This window comes from Papaver somniferum, chromosome 2 (assembly GCF_003573695.1).
Source record: "Papaver somniferum cultivar HN1 chromosome 2, ASM357369v1, whole genome shotgun sequence".
NCBI lineage: Eukaryota > Viridiplantae > Streptophyta > Magnoliopsida > Ranunculales > Papaveraceae > Papaver > Papaver somniferum.
Window position 1 is genome coordinate 155,443,036 of NC_039359.1, and position 11,741 is coordinate 155,454,776.

At 34.5% G+C, this 11,741-nt stretch overlaps 1 long non-coding RNA gene across 6 annotated transcripts; it reads right to left on the reverse strand.

Moving 5' to 3' along the window:
* Positions 1 to 3,419: 3,419 nt before the first annotated feature.
* Positions 3,420 to 10,264, reverse strand: LOC113349517. Of its 6 annotated transcripts, XR_003360227.1 has the most exons (5): positions 10,091 to 10,264; positions 9,821 to 9,883; positions 8,367 to 9,380; positions 3,681 to 3,728; positions 3,420 to 3,557 (listed from the first exon to the last, which is right to left on the reverse strand). It is a non-coding gene; the product is annotated as an uncharacterized LOC113349517 (long non-coding RNA). The 6 variants fall into 6 exon arrangements; XR_003360224.1 differs by lacking the exons at positions 3,420 to 3,557; positions 3,681 to 3,728 and adding an exon at positions 5,585 to 5,849; XR_003360226.1 differs by lacking the exons at positions 3,420 to 3,557; positions 3,681 to 3,728 and adding an exon at positions 6,101 to 6,296.
* Between the last annotated feature and the right edge of the window lie 1,477 nt (positions 10,265 to 11,741).

An 11,741-nucleotide genomic window follows, 5' to 3' on the forward strand; every position in this document is an offset into this window, starting at 1 on the left:
AGCACAGAGCTCAGGTGTTAGAAATAACATGATAGTTTCACCATATCTCGTTGAGTCCTTTTCACTTCTATTTTTATTTAATTTTATTTTGTTTTTAAACCATGTTTCTCTAAGTGATAGGTGGGGCCCACGATTCAAGTTGTTACCAATGCTAGGGTGAATTAGAGTGATTGAGATACCGTGAAAAATAAAAAGAAGAAAAATAAAATTGAAAAAAAAAAATTGAGACCAGACCATTTGACCAAAAGGAATAAATTCAATAAATTCGACCACTGGTACCCTTGTATATGCCAGTTGTGTTGACCTAGAGTTAGGTTATCGACCACTGGTACCCTTGTATATGCCAGTGTGTTGATATTAGTCAGACTAGAATCTCAATCCATTAGGATAGGTATATTTTGGCGGAGGCCTTCAGACAGATATGGGAAACGCCGTTCACTTAGTAAACATCAAAACCATCTATGTTTTTCTATATCCATCTTCTTGATCTATCCATATGATTAGTTTGACTCCGAATATGATGTCCATAGTGCAACTATCTGAGTAGAGCTCTGTCACTTATATATGAATTTTAGTATGCTTGAGTGCAAACTCGTGTACAACAATTGGAATTTCGCATCAGGGTACTTCCTCCTATAGTCAATGATTGTATGCCAACCAAGGAGATTCTTTAGTGCCTTCCAAGGTTCGTTGTAGATAGCTAGGGTCTGGAGTATTAAGGTTTTGTGGGTATATCTCTTGTAAGCCCTCCCGAGACTATAACTCGGCCACTAGGACCACCTAGGGGTTTAAAGTCTTGTTGCATACGCTAAATGCAATCGACGATGCCTGCGACAGTGAGTTAGGATTTTATTTTCGATTTGATTTGCTCGGGACTAGCAAATAATAAGTTTGGGGGTATTTGATAGACGCATTTATGTGTCTAATATAGCCCAATTGTATATATTGTTAGTACCCATTTTTGTACTTATTATGGTATTTTATTTATTTGTAGGTGTTTTTGGAAAAATAAGGTTTTGCGGCGAAAGTGACTGAAAATATGGCATTTGGACCTCTGTAAACAGTGAAGCGCAAGTACCCCGAAAGTATGCCGGAAGCGCCCTAGAAATGCACCGGAAACGCCCCAAAAATGTGCTTGAGGAACCCAGAAAAATTACTATTTCCACCCCAATTGTTATTCGCACCCCAGCTCTGGTTAAGGGGAACCCTTCTTCTCAAATTCAAAAATAAATTTTGGCGGGAAATTTTCTTTATACACTGGTAGATTTTCCAATCGATTTTTGAAGGTGTTATAAGGAGATTAAATCGCTGAAACTTAATGGGTATATGTGATATGGATATAAGAAGATATTCTGGTGGTTGGGATCGATCAAACTTGGCCAGATAATCGATTCTCGATTAAAGCAGGAAAGAAGAGATATCGGTTAAACTTGGAAAGAAAATTACGTAAAGATGTTGCATGGGTTGTGGAAGTTAAGTGCAGATAGTCTCCTAGGTTGCATATCAACAGATTGTGGAAATTATCAAGACAATTAACGCACGCAGAGAAAGAAAATAAGAAATTATTCCCAAGAATAATTTTCCTTTACTGTGAAGATTTTGAGGAATTAATGGCGAGATTTGATGCGCCTGGAATGTATAAATAGGAGATACATGAGTCCTAGAAGGGTTGTCGAGAGTTTGGGGTCGAGAGGAGAGCTCAGGAGGCGTGAATCAAGAGTTTTCAGAACTCTGGTGCTGCTGCTCCTGCTGCTCGTGAAGAACAGGGAAACGGCGATGGTTTATTCATCCGTCGTAACAGTTTCTTCAAATGGTTGTAACAGTTTCTTCAACTGGATTGCAACTTTTATCTTCATTGTAACAGTTTCTTCATCCTCGTTTGCAACTTTTATCTTCAGATTTGTAACGAATATCTTCAGCATAACAGTTGAGACTTGAAACAGTCGGTCTGTAACGCATATGCGCTGTTGCAGATTTCCTGTTTCATTGTTTTCTCTTCTTGTAAATACCAATTGAGCTTAATCAAATATTTTGAGAGGTATTTCACCATGATGAGTTAAACCCAACATTGGGACAACGGAGGAGGCGATTTTCGTCATTCTAGTAAATTTAATTTATTCTTTTTATGACTTTTGCATTGATTTAAAATTGAAAAATGATTTTGATTAATTAGTTATCATTTTATTTGATGCGGCATGCTTGCTTAAATGTTTGATGTCCCATGCTTATGATTTATAACTAATATTCTGAGAATCTATATTGGCAAAATAAGATTCCGTACATTTTATGTTTTGAGCGATAATTGTTAAGGATAAATAAAATGTACCATATGCATGAGAATTGGCCAAGTCCTTAGTCCCAATAACTCTCTACCAATTTGTCAATATTTGTATATATATTTATTTTCTAAAAAAAATTATCCTTCACAAGTCCGAGAGTTTGAACCTCATTACCACAACCCACGAAAAATCTATAAACAAGAATTCTTCAACTCCAAAAGAGATCCTCGTACACCATTCAAACCACCGATACCCTAATCTGTTAGCTGGTAGATATTGTTAGCATATAGTCAGAATATATTAGCGCATTAGCATAGAGAATATGTTTCAATGAGATGATTTTAAGATATCTGGTGATTAAATCATTTGACAATGAGATTCCTTGCATCTTCTTGATGCTGGATATTGACGCAACTAAGAAGCCATGCCAGAACTTGGTCTTGACCTTTTGACATAATTTTCAGTGCAATGTCGATTTAACAAAAATTAAGTAGGTCATCCATCAGCTCAGAAAAGTAAAGAGATACATAAATTTTACTTTGTACAAAGCCAAACCAACTCTGGAAATAATGCTTAAATGTTGGAAGACCATAATATTTCAAGAAGCTTCTAAATCATAATCGACTGATCTTCAACCTCAAACAATGATCCCAAAAAGGCAAAAACAATCACGAAAATCTACTAAGGCTCATCTACATTCATGTCATCACAGCCAAACATTAAAAATACAAACTTAAGCCTGTAACTAAGTAGCATGCATCCTTAGTAGGAACTCCTCTAATGCTCAGAAAAAAAATAAAAAAAGGCAAGAGGTTTAAAGCAAAAAGAATACACTGGTAGATTTAACACAATCGATTTATTAAGAAAACTCAACCAAGAACAGATGTGATTGATAGATGTTGGGAACCGAGAACAGATGTGATTGATAGATGTTGGGTAGGCCAATGGTACGACCAATATCCAAGTTACATTTACAACTTTTTAATGTTTGTAGTGAAATCAAGTACCCATACCCAAATAATTACCAGTGCAAACACAGATTTCCAACATTGAACTTGAATAAATAATTTCAACAAACAGTTAATGAGGGTATGTTATTTTCCCCCAAAATGAATTTTGTTCATGGAATGGATACTAATGATTAATTAATTCTTGAAAGACAATCATTATCGATGATAAGAAACTGAGGGGGAAAAAAAGAATAGCGGAGGAGGAAATACCTTAAAAAATGAAGAACGTTTCCAAAGCAATCTTACAAAAATAGAAGAAGCATTGCGACTTCAATGGATGAAGAGGACAACACTCGAATGTGCATCAAAACGACCCAAATTAGCGTGTTGTTTAAAACTAAAAATGAATAATCATCAGCACATAACGAGATAATTAGGAAGTGAAACTCACGTAAAGAAACAAACTCCAGCGGCCATCTCCATGCTAATTGATTACCGTCTGCAAAATCAGAAATCAAAACGGTTAGGGTTCATTGATGAGACACAAAGTAGTTAGGGTTTTGGTTTAATGGGAGTGATAACAGAAAGCGAAGCGAACAGATACAGAAAAGGGAAGAGAATAAACTCAATGGGGGTGGAGACGTAAAAGAATAGAAAGATTAGAATTAGGGTTTTGGTTTTGGTCTCGATCGGGAGAAGCTATTATAACTCTTTTATTCATTTCGTTGGCCAAAATAACCGAAAATATCTCAAAATTCTCAAATCTTATTGGCCGGGGCGAGAAGCTCTAGAATTCAAGTTTTTGGCCTAACTTTCAATGTGAGGCCAGTAATTTGTACTCAAATTATATATACAATACCTTCAATATTAGATTATGATGTTTCATTCCCTAAGCCATTGAGCATCACCTTCATATTGGGTTCTTAAATGGTGGCATTTTTGCAGAAATATCTCTTTGATGTGCAAGTTCTTAGCTGGTATTAGTATATCACTTTAGTTTGGAGTCTTTTTTTCTCAGTTGTATCTAATTATGAGACCTGCAGCCGGTGCATAAAGTAGGAAATACCATATGGTCCTAGGAATAATATATTAGAGAGAGTCTAGTCCAGTTGACTCAGTCATGTGTCTGTTTGGTCCTATTTGGAAAAATATATTATAGTTTGGTCCTAAAAATTATGGTTCGGTCCTAGGGTGATGTCATGGATGATGTAATTTTCATTGTGTGGTGGCCGGAATACCCTTATATTATTATTTGGTCTTAGAAAATAATGGTTTGATCCTAGGGTGACCACATATATACCAAAATTACTAAAAAAATATCTCATTCTCAGATTTACTTTCTCTCTCATCTTCTTTTCTTTTTCAGATCTACTTTTGTCTCTCTCTTTTCTTTTACGTGATTTGATCAGATTTGATGTTGAAGACGATGACGAACCCGATCTACTTGATGAAGATGACGACGATATCATGTTGCTGCTGCTGCTTGTGTTGAAGATGAACTCTGTTTTTAGGGTTTTTTCTGTTGTTGTCTTGATAAAGAAGAAGATGAAGACGATGATGTTGTTGTTTCTGTTGAAGACGACGATGAAGATGATGAATCGATGAAGACGACGATGAATATGATGTTGTTGAAATCCACGAAGAAGACGAAGATTTGGGTGTTTTTCGTCGTTTCTTGTTGCTGCTGTTGTTGAAGATGATGACGACGATGAATTTTGATGAAGTTCTTTGTTGTTGCTGTTGTTATTGAAGATGAAGATGATGTTGTTGATGTTTTCATATGGAGTTCATTTCAGAAATGAAGTCTGGTTTGTATAACTTTTTATATGGACTTCATTTCTGGAATGAAGTCTGTTTTTTTAGGTTTTTATATGGGCTTCATTTCTGGAATGAACTCTGGTTTGTATAGGTTTTTATATGGACTTCATTTCTGGAATGAAGTCTGTTTTTTTAGGTTTTTATATGGGCTTCATTCCAGAAATGAAATCTGGTTTGTATAGGTTTTTATATGGACTTCATTTCTGGAATGAAGTCTGTTGTTTTAGATTTTTATATGGCTTCATTCCATAAATGAAGTCTGGTTTGTATAGGTTTTTATATGGACTTCATTTCTGGAATGAAGTATGTTTTTTTAGGTTTTTATATGCGCTTCATTTATGAAATGAACTCTGCTTTGTATAGGTTTTTATATGGACTTTATTTCTGGAAGGAAGTCTGTTTTTTTTAGGTTTTTACATGGACTTCATTTCTGGAATGAGCTCTGGTTTGTATAGGTTTTTATATGGACTTCATTTCTGAAATGAACTGCTACAAGAAAATAAGTAAAAATTAACACGGAAGGGTACTTTTATCCGTTTAATATTTTTAAATAATTATGGACCAAACAGTAAAGGCGTTTGACCAAAGGACTAAACTGATATGGGCCCACCTAAAAAAGGACCAAACGGTATTTTTCCCGTGCATAAAACCATGTGTAGCATAACATTTAGGCACAATGCTGGTACAATTAAGAACTCTGTCGCAACCAAGGGAAAATGAATTGAAGTTGTCTGCTCAGATAATCCATTAGCTCTTCCGGACTCCTACGCCACATAATATAATGTAGATCTTCCTTTACTACCTAGAACATATCAGTGTTGTACAGAGTCAATGGATTATTATTCTAACATTATCTTAGAGCAAAGGTAGCCACATAATATAATGTAGATCTTCCTTTACTACCTAGAACATATCAGTGTTGTACAGAGTCAATGGATTATTATTCTAACATTATCTTAGAGCAAAGGTAGCCCGCCATTTCCATACTATATAAGGCAGAGGTGGAGAATCATGTGGCTCTTATTCATCTCATCACCTATGGTGTCTCGTCCATGACATGTAAACCTCAGAAATCACGCTAATAATAATAGATTATTTGTTAATACATCAAATGACTTAAGACTCAAAGTAAATGACATGAAAAGTGGACACCAGTCAAATTCGTAACAATGAGTTCCAAAGAAAAACAATAAACCTACATGACCAAATGAAGCAAGTATCCGAGATTAACTTTACTGGTTGAAGAAAACTGTGATAATACATGAAAGCATTGAATTAATATGTTTAACTGTAAACGTGTATAAGCTTTTATGTAGCAACCGTAAATAGTAAGCTGACGATAGATGTTAAGCTCAACAGATGATGACGGAAAAATCCTTTATGAACATCCATGAGCAATATACACAATTAAGAAATGATAGCATCTTTAATGTTAACACTATATATCGCAAAGCTGAGGAGTTGATCTAGCAAGTCATATTGCAAATTGTACGCCTTCCCGTGCTTGTGCGATATATGACATTTAAGACAAATAAAAGGGATAATTGGCGTTTGGTACTCAGGTTTAGACCAACACTAGGCTTTGGTCTAACATTTGTCCAACGTTAGGCTTTGATATCTGGACCAAACGTTGACCCCGTTGACTGTTTATGACCAAACTTAATTTAATTTTCTAAAATGAAAATATTGTGAAATTCTGGGTTTACAAGTATAGCCCTGATTAATCCTACTCTTTTTCATATGTATCAGTGGGCGGTAGTTTATTCACACCACAAATTCTTTCTCCACTCTTTTTCTTTGTCTGCTACATCCATCACTTCTATAATCTCCATTGTATAATTTTTTTTCTTTTTTTCTTCGTTGAAACCCATCATGTAAATGTATGAGGATTTAGTTTACTTGGATGCGAATGATGAAGAAAAAACTGTTTCAGAGATTTAGAACCTAGGGTTTGATTTGATGAAAGAATAAGGCAAACAGAGGTTATGTGGTTTACTATTGTTGTTGCAGAAATGATTAGGGTTCAGTTTTTAAAGAAGTCATTAAGGTTCGGTTAGGGTTTTGATGTTTTGAAGAATTGGGTTTCAAATTAAAAAATGAATTTAGGGTTTTGATTCTTTTTTGGGTTTCAATTTGAGCTCATACATAATCGATTTAGTAGGGGTTTCAGTTATATTCAATAGGGATTTTAGTTGAGATTCATAACGGAATCGATTATTTAATATGGGTTCAATTGAGTCTTAATATGGTTTCAATTGAGATTTCAATATGATTACTAAATTCGAATCAAGGAAGAAGAAAAGAAACAGCTGAATCCGTGACTGGTTTTGGATAGGGTTTGACGGAGATGAGTGGGGAAATACGGCTGCGGATTTTTACAGAGATTGAGAGAAGATTTGTTGCGGTGGAGGTCGAGATGCCGAAGGGTATTTGAAGAAATAGAAAGGAAGGGGATGAATGGAGCTTGCTGCTACTGAGTTGGTGACAAATTGAGGGTTTGAAGCTGAAATTGCAGAAGATGGTGTTGTGTTCTTTATCAATTGTTCTTATGAAGGAGAATTTGAACGAATTAACAGTGGCTGAGATTGTTATTGCTGCTGTCTAATCAAAGAGAATTTGAAATTTAAAGGTCTGATGGTGAAATCTGGTGAAGAACTTGAAAAAGAAGATGATACAACAGTCAGTAATGGAGTTGAGAAGTTGAACTTAGAGATTTAAATTTAGATACAGAAGAATTGGGGCAAGAATTGAAATGAGTTTTCTTAGATTTCGATCTTGAGGAGATTATTCGGTCATCAGTTTGGAAGGATGGGTTTGGCTGGCCGGAGATTTAACTGGTGGTTCTACTGCTTGGTCAATTTAGGTGAGGAATGGTTCTACTGCTGCTACCAAGAACGAAGATTTTGATGGGTTTGGCTGGCCGGAGATTTAACTGGTGGTTGATGTGGAGTTTTTTTTGTAAATATTAAGAAAACTAAAGGGTATTATAGTAATCTCTTTAATAATTAAATTTTATATTAATTTTCTAATAATTACTAAACAGAATTTAGAACTTAACCTAGTCAATGTAGGTCAACGTCCGGTCCAGGTACCAAAGCTTAACGTTGGACGAATGTTAGACCAAAGCCTAGTGTTGGTCTAAACTTGAGTACCAAACGTCAATTATCCCCAAATAAAATCCACATGTGGCTTATGGCGTTCTCTTCCAAAGTACTTTTGCCTTACCATAAACTTTAACTATAAGCATGCCTTCAATAATTCAAAAATATCATAGGTGATGCCAAAAGAAGGAAGTAATGGGAATAAAACAATCAGCTACCTTTTGCACGAAGGTCGTCGGAATTTTCAGATGAAACAGTTCTCACTACTTGCCAATGCTTGTAATTTTTGGAATCTGTTATTGTATCACTGGTTTGCAGCTAGAAGATTCAGAGCAAAGCATTTTTGGTGCTGAGTACCTACAGATATTATATATCAATCTCCAAGGTGGAGGTGCCCTAGGTAGTGTACCCATATGGCATTGAATTGACCTGCATAAGCTACATTGAATTAATCATTGAAATTACCTACAACAACAACATTGCAATGACATTAGCACAGACATATATAAGAAAATTGAAATTATTAGGTTACACAATAAAGCAAAAAGAATTTAAAGAAAAGACTGTCACCTGAGTTAGTATTTGATATTTAGTCATGTAGAGACTAAATTCTAAATAGATGCCGCAATGTTGCAAAGAAAAATGAAAAAAGAGACTAAATTGTAATGTTCAAAATGGCAATTGTACGGTATATTATAGAAAAACGCCGAAACAATTCCTACACAGGTACATACCAACTCAAAAAGTTGTACCTACATAATAGAATTTTCATTCTTAGCTAGTTCCAAAATTGATGAGCAGAAATACTGAACTGTTGTAAATGGTCCTTGATGAGCAGAAATACTGAACTCAAAATTATGCATCCCTTTTTGTTCAAAATTATGCATCCTTTGATGATGGTAAATTCAAAATATTAACCCTGAACCCTGCATCCCTTTTTGTTCTTTAAACCACAGGTTTCAAAGCACTACTCTTTTTTGTTTTGCGAACTACAGGTTTCAAAGCAGGATTGATGTTTAAGTCTTCAGCACAACGATTTTCAACCACGCGACCCATAAGAAAGACAAAAGTAGAGAGTTGTAAGATATTATCAATACAAACAGAAACCTAATACGAGAAAACAAAAATTAGTTAATCTAATAAGGAATAGGCAAATTCAATTACGTTTTTTTGCACAACTTCAGCAAGTGTTAATCGAGCCTCTTGAGATGTTAATCTTTCTTCTTCTCTACCTACATCACCAATACATGTGAGATGAATCTTCTCTGTAATCATATGAATAACTTCTGGACAACTATTTACAAACCTTACTAACTATATATTTTTCACAGTCAAGTAAGTCTTTGTTGCAAATCGTCAAACAACTAATACACATATGGACTTATTCTATATGAAATTCAGCAACATCAATGAAACTCCAAATGCAATTAACAGTATACTGAATCTATGTATTAGAGAGCAAAATCAAAAAAAAAAAAATTAAAAAAAAAAGGAGCAAACCCTATTATCTGTTTGATCGGATTTGATAACCCACGCCTAAAAAATCAAAAATCAAAATCTAAAAATCATGTTTATACTTAGAAACACGAAATAAAAATCAAAAATATATATGTATATATATATATAATAAATAACAAATCATAGAAACCCATTGGAGAAATCAACGGAATACCTTTTTTGCAATCCAAAAATAATAAAATAGCTTCAAGATGGAAGCTATGAAAATCTGAATGACCTGCGAATAAACCCTAAAATTAAAAAATTTATCACAAAATAATAAAGCACTATTGTTAGAAAAACCCATCATCAATTGAATGATAAATAAGAAAAAAAAAAGAATCAATCAAAAGTAAGAAAAACCTGATTTTTTAATCTGAAGAAGATAAGAAGACTGAAAGAGATTAGAGTTTCAAAAATCAAAACAAAGCATAGAAACCCTAACCTATGTTTCGTTCGGCTTGATTGCTTCAAACCCAAACTTCAATTTCAGTTACTCTTGTCAGATTGATTCCTTCAAACCCTAACTTCAATTCAGTCACTCTTCTCTTCAAATCTCGGGAAGAAGAACCCTAGCTGAAAGAAGAAAAAAAAATGTCGAGAGGAGAATAGAGGGAGTCTTTTTTCATTTTTATGTTTCGGAAAAGAATGTTTATTTTTGTTCCGTGATGCCGTTTTTTCAATAAAAAAACCGATATTCACTGTCACATTCGTATAATTTGAAGAAAAGTAGAATGAAGAATTTTTAATGGGGCAGTGACGCTTACCGAAGGATGGGTATTTTCACCGCGCGATGCATGATCTCGCATGGCTTAGGAGTTTAAAGGGTTTGATACATATTTTTTTTTCTTTTTTAGAACAATTTAATACACATGCACTGCTTACAACAATTATCAATATAGTGAAGTTAGATCTGTTTTTCCTATACATAGACATGGTATTCGATTCGTTAAGTACAAAAAGAAGAAGAAAAGTTTTTTTGGTTTCAGTTCGAGTACTCATCTAAATGATGGCAACTAATTGTTACGATTTTTCTCATTTCGATTGCTAGCGCATCTCGCAAGTTTCTATGGCTAATACTACCATTTCCTTTTTCCTAAAGTACAAATAGCTTTAAAGTATTACTATTGATATTAGCTTCACAGAAGTAAACTAGTGGTAACTTTTCGATCGCCTTTTATTATACTGCTGTTGATCATATTTTCATTTGATGATATGTACTGTTGAGGTTGCACTGGCTCGATGGGAGATAACTGAGATCACGTCCTCATTGGGTGGACAGGACTTCTGTGATCCAGGGGAGTTATACAATGGGGGTTTTTGTACCGATACACTTGATTGCAGCTGTTGTTCCAAATGGCGTACAAAATATTGTGCTGTTGAGCATATGTCCATGACTGCTCAAAGCTGCAAAACCATGGTTGCTAATGGAGGATCGGAATTAGCAGGGTACCGTTTGAGTGATCCGGAATTAGCAATTTCAATCCCCCAATAGCAGTCTTGTGCAAAACGTCAAAAAATCATCCCAATCAATGCAGCTATTAGTATGACATATCAGACCAAGTTATTCAATTTCCAATGCAGCTAATGGGGATACTATTTTGTTTGGGGTGTACCACATTGCATAAAAGACAAAACATATTTTGGTAAGGGATTGATACACCCCCAAGCAAAATGATAGCCCTCATTAGCAGCCATGAACTTATTAATCTTTAGTTTATAAGTAGTGTACTTCATTTCGTATGACTCTAATCCTATTTCGCTTTTAGTACATTATGTTTTTTCCGATTAAAAAAATATGTAGTTTATTTTCTTTCTGATTTATGTTGGCAATGATTAAATGTAACCCACATTTGGGTTATATACAATCGGATTCTACTTTTAAAATCTTTAATTTTTAAATTTTGAAAATAACTAAATGCTACCCAAAAAAAATCAAGTCAAACCATACTATTAATCCAAAAATAACAAATCAGATACGGATTCTTTTTTCCTTCTTCTTCACCACATTTTTTTCTGAAAGAAAAACAGAAAAGAATTTCATTAAGCTCAAAAGCCGACCAAAGGCATTACATCACTATTCTTTCACTTTCTAA